Here is a 15,463-nt window from a genome sequence, read left to right as displayed (position 1 = left end):
ATGCACACAGACATGCATGCACATACACACGTATACACACAGGCACACACATGCACACACATGCACACACAGGCACACAGACACATGCAAACACACAAGCCTAGAAAGATAAGTCAAGAGAGGAGCATGCCACACATTTAGAAGTGGGTAAATTTCTGTCTGTACTCTCAATGTCTACAAATTCCTCCCCTCCCACTCTTCCTAAATCCATTCCAGTTGTGCCAGTCCACAGCAACTGTGGTCACCGAAGACCCAGTGACCAGTATGTTGCTCAATCCAATTCTCAGTCCCCAGTGTCCTTGACCTATCACACCCCATTGGACACATGGGGTCACTTCCTCCTCTGCAGAACCCCTGCCCCTGGCTTCCAGGACCCCACACTCCTGGTTCTCTTCCTACCTCCAGGCCCACTCTTTCTCAGCACCCTTCATGGACCCTGCTTCTCCCAATCTCTTCACTTTGTAGGACCCCAGGACTCAATCCTTGCACCCTTTCTCTCTTCCATCCTCATTCTTTCCCTGGGTCATTGAATGCCTTCCCGTGGCTTTAAATTCTTTTTTGTTTGTTTTACAGATGGAGTCTCCCTCTGTCGCCCAGGCAGTAGAGCAATCTCGGCTCACTGTAACCTCCACCTCCTGGGTTCAAGCTATTCTCCTGTCTCAGCCTCCTGAGTAGCTGGGATTAAGGGTGCCCACCATCATGCCCACCTATTTTTTTTTTTCTTTTTGTATTTTTAGTAGAGACAGGGTTTCACCAAGTTGGTCAGGCTGGTCTCAAACTCCTGACCTCAAGTGATCTGCCCACCTCGGCCTCCCAAAGTGCTGGGATTACAGGCATGAGCCACTGCGCCAGGCCTGTGGCTTTAAATTCTATTAGCAGATGACTCACCCATCTGTGTCTTCTACCCAAACCTCTCTGCCAGTCTGCAGAGCCATCTACCCAACGGCCTCCTCAATGTCCCCATTTAGCTGTCTAATAAACCTTCAGGTCCCACACGGAACTGCAGAGCTCCCCGGTCTGCCAAACTCAGACTTCTCCGTCTCAGTGGGGGCAGCCCCATCCTTCCAGTTGCTTAGTCTATGAACCTTAGCATTGTCTCCAACTTCTTCCTGTCTCTCCTCTCCCACTTCCAACTCATCAGCAAATCCTGCTGGCTCTCAGCTTCACACATGCTCACCAGCCAGCCGCTCCTCACAGCTCCCTTGCGGCCATCCCCGTCTGAACTGTGGCCATCGCACTCTTTGGTACCTCGGTAGCTTCAGCAGCCTTGTCTTGGGTCTCCCTGCTCCAACCTTTGACCCCACCAGATGGTCTGATCTTAACACTAATGCCTGACCATGATTCTCTGCTTAAGACCCTCAGTGGCTCCTGTTTCACTCAGAGTCAAGGCTGAGCTTGCATAGTGGCCCTTGAGGTACACTGTGACCTGCCTTGGTTCCTCTCTGAGCTTTTCTAGTCTCCTCATCACTCATTCTGCTTCCACCACTAGGGCCTCCCTACAGCTCCTCGCAACACCCAGGCTCACCCCATCCCAGGGCCTCTGCACCTCCTTCCACTATGCCTGCTGCTCCTTTCTCAACATTGTCTCATGGGTGAGGCTCCTGTCACCTCTAAGACCTTCGTCCAATCCCACCTTCCCTAGGAGACTCAACCACCACCCTCCACACTGCAGGCTGCTCTCCCTCCCCGTGCTCCTGGTCCCTTTGCCTCTATCCACTCATCCTCTCTCCTAGCACTTAGCACTTTTCTAACATACTTTTGCTGGGTGCAGTGGCCCACACCTGTAATCCCAGCTACTCAGGAGGCCAAGGTGGGAGGACCACTTGAGGCCAGTGGTTTGAGACCAGCCTGGGCAACACTGTGAGACCCTATCTCTACCCTACCAAAAATTTAAAAAAATTAGCTGGGTGTGGTGGTGCACACTGTAGTCCCAGCTAATCGAGGGACTGAGCCCAGTAGTTCAAGCCTGCAATGAGCTATGATTGCATCACTGCACCCCAACCTGGGTGACAGAGCAAGATTCTGTCTCTTAAAAACAATAACAAAAACCAACCAAACAAAGAAACAAAATCCCCACACTGTATGATGTTCATATTTGCTGTCTGTGCTGGTCACTGTCAGTATCATACTAGAGGGTAGGCTGCGGGGGGCAAGGATCTTTATTCACGGATGTACCAAGTGCCTAGAATGCCTCTGGGTTCTCAACAAATACTCACTGAATGAATGAATGCTAAAAACCAGCTTGAACTCTTTCCAATCTATCTTCCCCTTGTAGTCAGCAGCCTTCAAGAAAGTTCTCAATGGTATCTGCTGCAGTTATTCTCACCCTTGTGCAATTCCCTCCACCAGGCTGAACCTAGTGACTCACTTTTTATGTATTGTAGTAAAATATGCATAATATAAAATTTACTATTTTAATCATTTTTAAAGTATACAATTCAGTAGCATTAAACACATTCACAATATTGTGTAATCATCACCACTCTCCATTGCCAAAATATTTTCGTCGTCCCAAATAGAGACCCTGCACCCATTAAACACTGACTCCTATTCTTGAGGCAGAGTCTCACTCCGTTGTCCAGGCTCATTGCAGCCTCAAAGTCCTGGCTTCAAGCAATCCTCCTGCCTCAACCTCCCAAGTAGCTGAGGCTACAAGTGAGCACCACCATGCTCAGCTAATTTTGTACTTTTTATTTTTGTAGAGGCAGAGTCTTGCTCCATCACCCAGGCTGGAATGCAGTGGTAGGATCATAGCTCCACTGCAGCCTCAAACTCCTGGGTTCAAGTGATCCTCTTGCCTCAGCCTCCTGAGTGGCTAGGTCTACAGGTATGCACCACCATGCCCAACTAAGTTTTACATTTTTTTGTAGAAGTGAGATCTTGCTGTGTTGCCCAGGCTGGTCCCGAACTCCTGACCTCAAGTGATCCTCCCATATCAGCCTCCCGAAGCACTGGGCATGGTAAACTCACTTCTAATGAATACACAATGTAAGTGGTGGATGTCACATCTGACATTAGGTCATAAAAGATGGTGACTCCCATCTTGCTGGCTCTCCCTTGCTTCTCTCCTGACTCGCTCCGAGGGAAACCAGCAGACCCCCGTGGCAAGCTGCTGTGTGGAGCAGTCAACAGCGGGTGAGGTTCTGAAAGCTGTCAGCAGCCACATGAGTGAGCCTGAAAGTGGATCCTCCTCGCGTCGAGCCTTGAGATGGGATCACAGCCCTGGCCAACACCTGAGTGTAGCCTGTGAGATGCTGAGCCATTGCACCCAGCTAAGCCCTGCCAAGAATCCCGACCTGCAAAAACTGAGATCCCACGGGTGTGTTGTTTTAAGTCGCCAGGCTGTGGTGTAATCTGTTTCACAGCAATAAATAACGACTACATCTTTGCTCCTGGAATTGATATAAAGTAGAGGACTCCGATGCTCAGACTCCATCCTACTTAAGGCTACATGACCTCCGATGACCTGGAACGCCTTCTCATGGGACAGCATGAGGCTCCTCTGAGCCTAAAGTCACATCCAGACAGAGTCCGGCTTCCTGCAAAGCTGTGTATGGTTCTGGCATTTGGAATCATGCCCATGTCCTCCTTGTACCCATTTATTTTTTCTTCTAACACCACCCTGAACTTGGGGAGCATTGGAAGTGTAGGTGCTACCTTGTGAAGGAGTGTTTATTTCTTCTTTGGACTAACCTCTTTCCTTATTCACTTCCAGTAACCTGTTACTGGAAGAAGTTACAGGTTACTTCTTCTTTGGACTAACGTTTCCTTATTCACCAAGTCCTTGGAGGACTGAGGATGGATTGTGCTCTCTGTCTAAGCGGGGCCTGTTGAGTCCCTCTCAACAAGCTCCGGGATGATTGCTGCCGGAGTGGAGGCTACTAGAGCATCCCTACCACTGCCTCTTGGCCACCAATAAAGTCTGGGATAGTGACCTTTAACTCCCCAGGGACCTCTTCAGAGTTCTCCGCATAACCAGGGCTCCCTTTACAACCTACGCCTTTTCAACACAGCTGGGACATATAACAATGCCTTTATTTGGAGAGGTTGTGGCAAAACTCCCCAACATTATCTTGTGCAGGTAATGCTTGCTTTTATTTGTCCGCAAACAACCTCTTTCAAGCTTCTGGGGGAGCCCTTCCTGTGGTGTTGGCGAGCAGAGTGACTTAGTATTCACACCGCCACGTGCTTTCGGATGTTGCATCCTTTGATCACGTCTGCTCTCAGACGCATCTCCTGACTGATGACACCTGCTTTTGGGTCTTTCATCCAACAGAAGCCCTTTGACTTCTGGGCCTTCGCTGCATCTTCTCTTGTTTGGCTGTTGTTTTCCTTTTTCTTTTAAAAAATATCGACCCTTTTACTAATTAGAAAAATAAACCACTTTTTTTTGGTCTTGGCAAATCTTTAAATAATTCAGGATTGTATGAACAACAAAAACGAAAGTTGGTGTCTCTCTTAGGATGAATAATAAGAATTGCATGCAGCCTCCATCTAGGGTGGAAACAAATAAGGTTTCCTTCAAGGTGAGGTTGATGAGAGGTGGCGTGGTGCAGTGGTCGGCATCTCAGATCTGTGTGTTCGAATGCTGGCTGTTTCACTGTTCTAGCTCTTTCCATCCTCTCTGAGCTCCACTTAGAGGGTGTGTTCGGCCATTTGTGCATTGCTACAAAGAAATACCTGAGACTGGGTACCTTTTTTTTTTTTTTTTTTTTTTTTTGAGACAGAATCTCTCTCTGTCGCCGGGTTGGAGTGCAGTGGCATGATCTCAGCTCACTGCAACCTCTGCCTCCTGGGTTCAAGTGATCCTTCTTCCTTAGCCTCCCGAGTAGCTGGGACTACAGGCGTGCACCACCATACCCAGCTAATTTTTGTGTTTTTAGTAGAGACAGGGTTTCACCATGTTGGCTAGGATGGTCTCGAACTCCTGACCTCAGGCAATTCACCCACCTCGGCTTCTCAGAGTGCTGGGATTACAGGCGTGAGCCACCACATCTGGCTGAGACTGGGTAATTTATGGAAGAACAATGGGTTTCATTGGCTCACAACTCTGCAGGCTGTACAGGAAGCAGAGCGGCATCTGCTTCTGGGGAAGCCTCAGGAAGCTTCCAATCATGGTGAAGGTGAAGGGGGAGCAGACATCTCACATGGCAGAGTGGGAGCAAGACAGAGAGGGGGAGATGCCACACAGTTTTAATCCACCAGATATCAAGAGATCTCCCTCGTTATCACAAGGACAGAACGAGGAGGATGATGCTAAAACATTTGTGAGAAATCCACTCTCATCATTCAGTGGCCTCCCACCAGGCCCCACCTCCAACATTGGGGATTACAGTTCAACATGAGTTCTGGGCGGAGACGCACATTCAGACCAAATCAGATGGCTCGGTGAGGACTAAATGACATAACGGGCTGGTGCAGTAGCTCACGCCTGTAATCCCAGCACTTTGGAAGGCTGAGGTGGGCAGATCATTTGAGGTTAGGAGTGCAAGACCAGCCTGGTCAACAAGGTGAAAACCCGTCTCTACTAAAAATACAAAAATTAGCTGGGTGTAGTAGTGGGTGCCTATAATCCTAGCTGCTAGGGAGGCTGAGGCAGGAAAATTGCTTGAACCCAGGAGGTGGAAGTTGCAGTGAGCTGAGATCACTCCACCGCACTCCAGCCTGGGCGACAAGAGCAAAACTCCATCTCAGAAAAAAAGAAAGAATGGAGGTCAACCCTGGAGAATGGCGCTTGGGACAGGGAGAGCTCTCTGTAAATACTACCATGGCCAGCACCCAACTCATGGGCCACCCGCAAGCACTGTCCTCTGCAGAATGTCTGCCTCAGCGACTGGTACCACTCTCCGCCCAGAAAGCCAGGTATGTCCTTGACACAGCTTTATCCCTCGCTCCCCAGGGTCAATGCATCGGCAAGTCACAGTGATGTCACTGTCTGCTGTGGAAAATTTACCTTTATCTCCTTAGATCTCTATCTTGCTGCCCCCTGTAGGGTTACTGGAATGCTGATCCATTGGCGGTCACAATGAAAATCAAAAAGTTAAAAGGTGGGACCCCATCTCTACAACAAATTAAAAATTCGCCAGGCATGGTGGTGTGCACAGCTACTTGGGAGGCTGAGGCAGGAGGATCATTTGAGCCCAGGAGGTTGAGGCTGCAGTGGGCCATGATTGTGCCACTGCACTTCAGCCTGGGTGACAGAGCTAGACCCTGTCTTTAAAAAAACAAAGTTAACCGTAGAATTACCATAAGATCCAGCAATTTCACTCCTGGGTATATACTCAAATGTATCGAAGGCAGGTATTCAAACAAAAACTTATGTACAATGTTGATAGCTGCTCTATTCACAATAGCTGAAAGGTGAAAACAACATAATATTCATTAATGGATGATCAATAAACATAGTATGGTTATCCATACAATAAGCAAAATATGGTTATCCCAAAGACCTCTTGGACAGAAGAACTGTGGTGCTGACATTGACCACTGCACCGCCATACCAAGGAACAAAGCACCGATGCAAGCTTCAACATAGATGAACCTCGGAGACATGATACCAAGTGAAAGAAGCCAGATACCAAAGGCGACGTACCATATGATTCCATCGGTGTGAAATGTCCAGAATAGGCCAATCCATTCAGACAGAAAGTAGACTCAGAGGAGGGGCAATGGGAAGTGACTGTCTAACGGGTCACTGTTTAAGGTGATAAGAAATGTTCCGGCTGGACGCGGTGGCTCACGCCTGTAATCCCAACACTTTGGGAGGCTGAGGCAGGCAGATCACGAGGTCAGGAGATCGAGACCATCCTGCCTATCACGGTGAAACCCCATCTCTACTAAAAATACAAAAAATTAGTTGGGCGGGGTGGCGGGTGCCTGTAGTCCCAGCTACTCGGGAGGCTGAGGCAGGAGAATGGCGTGAACCTGGGAGGCAGAGCTTGCAGTGAGCCGAGATCGCGCCACTGCACTCCAGCCTGGGTGACAGAGCGAGACTCCATCTCAAAAAAAAGAAAGAAAGGAAGTTCTAAAACCAGTTGGTGGTGATGGTTATGCAACATTGCGAATATACCTAATGCCACTGAATTGTATATTTTAAAATGATTAAAATGATAAATTTTCTAGTATGTGTAAACACATACTACTACAAAAGAATTGTGCTGTTTCTCTGCAATTGAAATTTAACTGAATCTCATGTGTTTTATCAGGCAACCCTGTCCCCAGCACAGCATGGCCCACAGGACTGTTTGAAGGAGCTCTGATATCTTCTGGCAGGGCCATCTGGGTGGGTCCCCTGTTTCCTGGAGGTTCCCCCAGGGCAGGTTGTCCCCTCCTGCTCTTCCTCTCCCTGTACCAGCAGCCTGGATAGCATGGGGTGAATGCCTGAGACTTTGCCTAGCTCTTCCTCTTCTGTTTTTGCCCCACCCTTAGCAGTGGCCTTGTTGCATGGTGGCCCAGGCTTTGCCTGCAAGGAGAGCCCCAACATGACTGAGAACCTCAAGCAATGTCTTTTGGACTGGTTAAGTGGTTCATCTTGGTGCAAGCGGTTGGGGGAAATTTTGACCTTCCAGAAACCACGGCCCCTCCCTCCACCTCCTGTGTGTTCTTCCAGATGTTCAATCATGGGCTCATCTTTCCTGGAGCTCTCTGATCCAGGTGGTCGTCTCTGGCTGTACCGCTGCAGGTCAAAGCTGGTTTCTCCCTCCATTCTGATCTTTAATATAAGCAATATCCTCCCAGCCGGGGCTCCTACGACAGCAGTTTGCTTCAAGAGCACAAATTAAAGTGATGCCACCAAGGGCATGAATGGTCTTAGCAGAGTCAACATGGGGAGCATTGCGCATTCCCTGTGTAATATTAAGAATGACTAAGCGGAGGCACTGCCCTTCCAGCCAAGCCTGGTCTGAATACCAAAGAGTCGGGCTGAGAGAAGGGAGGAGGGGGGAGCCCAGGGCTGCCACTCAACTGCAGAGGCCCAGCTCATCTGCTGGCCCTGCGGGGCTGAGGGACAGAAGGTAAAGGTCAGGAACTCTCAGCAAATATTTAGAGGGCTGTTCTCATGCCCAGTGGGTTTGGACACAAGGTAATCCTCTCTTGGAAGGGCCCAGTAATCCCTGAGCAAATGCACGGGCTAACTGGTAACTATGGCTGAGCCAGCCCAGCTCCTCTGGGACAGTCATTGAGGGAGATGGTGGGCCCAGCACCCAGGCTCAGGTTTATATGGGAGGGGAGGAAGCCTCAGCTCCAAGAAAGAGCCCACCTCCTGGCGAATGCTTCTGTGTGAGACCTGTTGCATTGAGGTGTACAATATTTTGTTATGTAGGTTGGGTGCTGTGGCTCCTGCCTGTAATACCGGTGTTTTGGGAGGCTGAAATGGGAGGATTGCTTGTGGCCAGGAGTTAGAGACCAGGCTGGGCAAAATAGCAAGACCCTATCTCTACAAAAAATACAAATAAAAAAATAGCCAGGCATGGTGGTGCATGCCTGTAGTCTCTGCAACTCAGGAGGTTGAGGGAGAAGTATCACTTGAGCCCAGGAGTTCCAGGCTGTAGTGAACTATGATCGAGCCATTGCACTCCAGCCTGGGCAACACAGAGAGACCCTGTCTCTTAAAAAAAAAAAAAAGGATTTATGGAGCATGTATTGTATACCAGGCTCTGAGCTAGGGATGAGGCTTCAGAGATGAAAGACATGGTCGCTGTAAGGAGCCCAGAGTCTGACTGGGGAGCCAGTCCAGCTCTCTGAGGACACTCTTGGATCCCCGGCAGTTAACATCATGAATAAATGAATAAATAAATGAATGAGTGACTTGTAATACGCTGGAGCCCTTTACTTCTCCCATACGACTCAAGGATGGCTTCCTGGAAATGAACTTAAAGGGAGGTCAAAGAGTTGTGCAGAAAAGTGAAGGAAGGGTGGGTCTAGGCAGAAGAAACAGCATGTGCCAATACATGAAGGTGCAGGGGGTCCTGGCACAGCTGGGAGCTGCCAGTGTCTGTATGTAGAGCCCATTGGGTGCAAGACCTAAAGCTGGAGCCACCTGCAGGATCCAGATCTGGAAGAACCGGCTCTGGTGAGGAGCTGGGATTCCTTCTTGAAGCTCCTGAGGGATTTTAACTAGCAAAGCAACAAGATCTGACTTGCATTTTCCATCGTCTATACGGAGAATGAGTTTGCTCATTCTATCTATTAATGCATCTTAAAAACAAACTCCCGCTACTTACCAGTGTTGTGCTGGGTCTAGACTGATGTAGTCCAACAAAAACATAATGTGGGCCATGTGTGTAATTTTATATATTTTATTTTATGTTTTTCTTGAGACAGAGTCTTGCTGTGTCACCCAGGCTGGAGTGCAGTGGTGCGATCTCAGTTTACTGCAACCTCCACCTTCTGGGTTCAAGCAATTCTCCTTCTTCAGCCTTCCGGGTAGCTGGGACCACGGGCATGTGCCACCATGCCCGCCTAATTTTCATATTTTTTTTTAGTAGAGATGGGGTTTCACCATGTTGGCCAGGCTGGTCTTGAACTCCTGACCTCAAGTGATCCACCCACCTCAGCCCCCCAAAGTGCTGGGATTACATTCTGGAGCCACTGTGCCTGGTGTGTAATTTTAAATTTTCTAGTAGCCACATTTAAAGAAGTAAGAAAACCCAGGTAATATGCTTTCATATATTTTATTTAACCCAATATATCTGAAATATCACAATACATTTTACATTATTTTTTTCATTTGAAGTTTTTGAAATCCAGGTGTATTTTACCTTCATAGCACATCTCAATTCATGGCTGCCTCACTTAAGTACCCAGTTGCCACACATGGCTCATGGCTGCCATTCTGAACAGTGGGTGCAGGTCTAGACAGTGGTGCATGAGGCCAGCAGGACCTCTGTCCTCACAGCACTTAGAGCGTAGAAGAGAAGAACCTCAATTAAACAAGCAAACAAAATAGTGCAACAGAAGTCACAGTGGAGAGAAGAGATGGAAGGGAGAATCATGACACCCAGGGGACATGGCAGAGGGACCTAATTTAGGGTAAATTTAAGTTGAGTCTTTAAGGATGCATGGGAGGGGTCAGTGAAGTGAGGGGCAGGCATTCCTGGCAGCAGAACTGAGTGTATGAACGGCTGTGGCCACGCTTGATGAACGGCCCTAAGCCCAGGAGAGTTGGCCTGACACATCTGGCAAGGCTAGCAGGGCCAGATCATGCATGCCTGTAGCCATGGTGGACAAGTTTGGCTTCATTCTAAGAGCAATTGGAAACCACCAGAGGGTCATAAGTGACCACGGTCAGGTCATTACAAATCTATCACCGTGGGTGGGTGTTGTGTACAGGTGGATCAGAGTGGGCAGGATGGAACAGAACAGCCAGTTGTCTAGAACAGTTGTTCTAGCACAAGATGCTGATGGTTTGGACAAGGGTGGTGGCCATGGAAATGGGAAGAAGTGAGTGGTTGCAGGTTAATGAAATTACAACCAATAGGCCTTAGTAACGGATTGGAGGGGTGTGCTTGTATGCGTGTGGATAGGGCTGAGGTTCAGTTTTTTTGTTGTTGTTGTTGTTTTTTCCTTTGAGACGGAGTCTCGCTCTGTCACCCAGGCTGGAACGCAGTGGCAGAGTGGCAGGATCTCGGCTCACTGCAACCTCCTCCTCCCGGGTTCAAGTGATTCTCATCCCTCAGCCTCCCAAGCAGCTGGAATTACAGGTGCCTGCCACCATACCTGGCAAATTTTTGCATTTTTAGAGACAGGGTTTCACCATGTTGGGCCAGGCTGGTCGCGAACTCCTGACCTCAAGCGATCTGCCCACCTTAGCCTCCCAAAGTGATAAGATTCCAGGCATTGGGGTGCAGTTTGAAAGAAAGGAAGCAATAAAGAATGACTCCCAGGTTTCTGCTGCTGTTTCTGGGATGGGGAATGTGAAAGAGAAATTGTAGCTTTAAAGATCTGGGGAGATGGTGGGTTCAGTTTTGAACCTGTTGAATTTGAGGTGATAGATCTTCAAGGTTGAATTTTTAAATGACAATATATACATTCAAACTTGGGAGAGAGGTCTGGGCTGGACAAGCAGGCTGGGAAAAGGGTTGGTATCTGGATGTGTAGCTGGTAGCTAAATACATGGAAATTGATAAAATCATCTAGAGCAGTGGCTCCCAACAGGGGGCCAATTTTGCACACACATTCCCGCACCATCAAGAGGCATCTGGCAATGCCTGGAGACATTTTTGCTTGTGACAATTTTGGGAGCAAGCTGGCATCAAGTGAGTGAAGGCCAGGGATGTGCTAAACACTGTGCAATAAACAGGACAGCCCCTGTGGCAAAGAGTGATCACCCCCAAAATATCAGCAGTGCTGAGGTTGAGAAATCCAGACGGAGAGACAGAGCTCTGAGAAGCTCTGGTGTTTAAGGTGAAACAAGTAGTTGTAGAAGGAATGAATAGTGAAGTAGGAAGAAATGCAGATGAGAAAGGAGGAAGACGTGAACAAACAGGGCGCAGCGGCTCTGGTTAGGAGACTGTGAATTCAGTGATAGAGAACAATCACATCGTTGTATCTTTTAGTTGAAATTTTTTCCATTTTCATTTTCTTTCTGCAGGTGAGACCTATGGATGCCTCAGATTTCAAGCACCTGGAATATAGAACCGCACATGAAACAAGCCCATGGCAGGGTGGGAAGAGCCCATGGCAGGTTGGGAAGAGCCCAGGCTCCTTGCTTACTTGTTAGCTGTGTTTGCTTGGACAAGTGGCTCACTCCTCCCAGCCTCGGTTTCCTCATCTGGAAAATGGGTTTGTGGGACGGTGATCAAGGGAGAAGATAAATTTCATACATGGTAAGTGCTCAGTTAGCGGTACTTTTCTTCCTTTCATTTTGCATCTTCTGGCAAGGCTTGCCGATAGGTTATTCTTCTCTCAACTCTGCCAAAATCCTACTGAAAACAGGACTGGTTTTGGGATGAAGCCTCTGGCTGCTCCCTTTCCTTACAGATACAGTTTGGCTGGTTGTTTCCTAGGCTGTCGTGTATGCTATTGGTGAAGAACAACTTCTTCCACCCTCTCCCCACGCCCCAGCCTTTGCTTCCCCCTCATTAAGGTCCTTCGTATTAAAGATGACCTGATTGGCAGACGAGGTCTGCTGCTGCAACATGATTTGGTTCATTATTTATCAGAGTAGGAAGCAGGAAATGATGTACCAGACTGGAAACTCTTTGAGGGCCATTAGGATCCCAGATCTTTTTAAACTTTCTCACTACTATTATCCAGTAAAGGACACTAAACCTGAACCACCTTTCACCCAGCTTTCTAGGGTTTGGGGTGTGATGGGGATGAGGATTTGGCAATGTACTCCAAGAATGTATTTTCTTTGAAGTCTCCTGGCTTATCTTAAAATTTTAATACATATAAAGTCCTAGTAATGTATCACTTTTCATTTTAATATAATAATACCATTTTGGCCAGGTGCAGTGGCTCATACCTGTAATCCCACTGCTTTGGGGGGCCTAGGCAGGTGGATTGCTTGAGCCCAGGGGTTCGAGACCAGCCTGGCCAACATGGCGAAATCCTCTCTGTACTAAAAACACAAAAATTAGCTGGGCATGGTGGCAAACGCCGGTAATCCCAGCATTTTGGAAGACTGAGGCGGGCGGATCACCTGAGGTCAGGAGTTCAAAACCAGCCTGGTCAAAATGGTGAAACCCTGTCTCTACTAAAAATACAAAAATTAGCTGGGCATGGTGGTGGGTGCCTGTAATCCCAGCTACTTGGGAGGCTGAGGCAGGAGAATCACTTGAACCTGGGATGCAGAGGTTGCAATGAGCACAGATCGTGCCACTGCACTTCAGCCTGGGTGACAGAGTGGGATTCAGTCTCAAAAAAAAGAAAAACAAAAAGAAAATCATAATACCATTTTATTCTCTTCTAGCTAAATTGTATAGTCTCCTCCTCCCCCATTGGTTTTCCCAAGGATCCTGTCACACCACCCCCAGGAGATGGGAGTATCTCAGCTTGAGATCAAATCCAACTTGAATGTCATAAACACCCAAATGCTCTTCTTGGGTACCATGGACCCCTTGGACATCTGACAAATTTCTAATGAGGTAGGGGATGATAAGGTATGAAGGCAACCACAGAGAACCCAATTGTGGAATAAAGAATTCTCTTGGGAAACGAGAAGATTCCTGAATTCTCCACAGCTTGGAAGATAATTAGATTTTATTTTTCCAGTGTAGAAAAAACGTTTCCAACTGATTTGGGGAATCTACGGAAGGCACTTGATGATATTTATGTTTGGTAATTGCTTGGTCCTCGAAGGTATTGAAGTTGGAGGTGTTGGTTTGCTTACTGTGAAGACATTCATTATAGACATTCTCTGTGTTAGCAGGCATGGTCTAGCAAACTGGCTGTCAGAGCCTCCCAAGAATGATGCGGAGAGAAACTGAATGTCAAAGACAATGTCCTGTTCTTTGTCTCTTGAGAAAGAAGTCGTCCCAAGACCCTCAGGGAGGGGTGTAGTTGACTCTTCTCTGACATATCACACGTATTGCACTTAAGTTTGCAGAGATCCCAAATGGATGAATGCTCCCTCTAAGAAAAACACTGCTTATTTTTTGCTCCTGTGAACAAAATGGCTCTGAATTTACATAATTAAAATTCTAGTGTCTTTTCAGATCATAACAATGGGTAATTAACATTGTTACTTGTCAGCTGGGAAATACCTTGAGAGGAGGCGATCAGAGCCCAGCCGTTTTATTTTGGACCACATCTCGTGGACAATCAGGGCTAATTGAATCCCTCCCCATCTCATCGAAAATGAATGAAAGAACATTGAAGGCTGCTGGCCGGGCTCACAATCAACCCAGAAAGGCCATGTGTTCACACAAGCCAGCTCGAGATCAGAACCTCAACTCTGCATTGAGGATGGCTGCCTGACAGTCTAATTCAGAAGCGTTGCTTAAAATCTTAATCAGCGCAGTAAAATGAACACAGGCGAGTTTCGACACCATGTTTGTTGTTTATGGTTATCATTTTTAATAAACGTTAAAATGTTTTCACAGGTGTGGAAAAAGGCACGTCCCTGGGACATCGCTCTTTTGGGTCTGTACTCTCTATCAAGAAAAAAAAAATGTCATCGTCGAGAATGAAGATGTAACGTATTCATCAGGGCCTGCCTGCTTTTTATTTTGCGATTCCCTGAAAGCTATCTGCACTCCTAAGCCTGAGTCCATCTTCCCTGCACAAGTGATATCTTGATTGACACATCTCCAAATAAGCTTCTGAATAGCTTTCCGTATTAGCCTCAGAATAATTCAGATGTCAAATTACGGCTCGCAGACTCCCTGACTCCACTCAAGCCCCAGAATGAATTTTTTAAATATTTGGGAGAAAATATTAAATTTTGTTCAGGTTGGGTCAAAGTTCATATCACTTGGTAATAACGAGCCACAGAGGGTGTTTGCCCGGGGTGGGCTGCGTTGATTTTATTTTGTGCAACAGCTGCAGGTTGAGCTGACCCTTGGTAGGCGGTTTGGAGTTGGCTTGCGTGCCTGCGGCATCTATGCAGTTTGCTGTGGGTTTCCTTTGGACAGAAAAGGGAACGGGGAAAGGAAGAAAGAAAAAAACGCAACGAGATTTTCTCTCTGTGCAGGACTCCTGGCTGATGTCATCTCTAAATATGCAGCCTTAATTGCTCTTCTGCAGCAATAAGGGAAGAAGAGATCTTAGTTACTTGTTTTCATCACCATTGAAACTGCACTGCTGATTCAGCCTGGATTCCTGTCTTGAAACCCATGCAGCAGCATTCCTCACAAGCAAGACGGCAGAGCAGTGTTTGCCGGGCTGATAATGACCACTTTTCATAGTATTCGTTGGGTGCTCTGTAACGTGAGGCTGAGAAAACTCTCATTATTACTGGCTGTTTGTGCAGCTGTAAATATTTAACCAGGAATGCTACCTGCTTTGTGGAAAGACTTGCTAATTACACCTGCTTCTCTCTATAATTACATATTGTTGTAAAATTCTATGATAATGACACAACTGTGTCTTCCTCTTGCAAAGGGTAAATTTATACCAAGCGCGGTACCTGAATTTCCATAAGCAATTAGCCTACACATTTACATCCCTGTGTTTTCCTGTGATTTTATTGAAATGAAAGATAATGAATTAAATCCAATTAGAGCAGGAAGACAGCTAGTAACTTGATGTTTGTTTTGAACCGCAGCTTCACTTCATAAGCAAAGTGAGGAGAATCAGGCTGCTGCTTAATATAGTTGAAGCATCCCGATAAATTAAAAATATCACTCTGGTAGCAGGGACCCTGACGAGTAGCCCTTATTGGAGACTGGGGTTCCCTTGACAAAATGCTTCTATAGAAGCTGCATATTTCTAGTCTGATGAATGTGAAGTACTGCTTTTGGCTTGCAGCCTGATTATTGGCGGGACATCACTATAAAAAATAAGTTTCACTAGATGCCGT

The sequence above is a fragment of the Macaca thibetana genome, chromosome 20, assembly GCF_024542745.1.
Source record: "Macaca thibetana thibetana isolate TM-01 chromosome 20, ASM2454274v1, whole genome shotgun sequence".
Lineage (NCBI taxonomy): Eukaryota > Metazoa > Chordata > Mammalia > Primates > Cercopithecidae > Macaca > Macaca thibetana.
The sequence above is the reverse complement of the archived record's forward strand: the minus strand, read 5'-3'. Positions refer to the sequence as shown.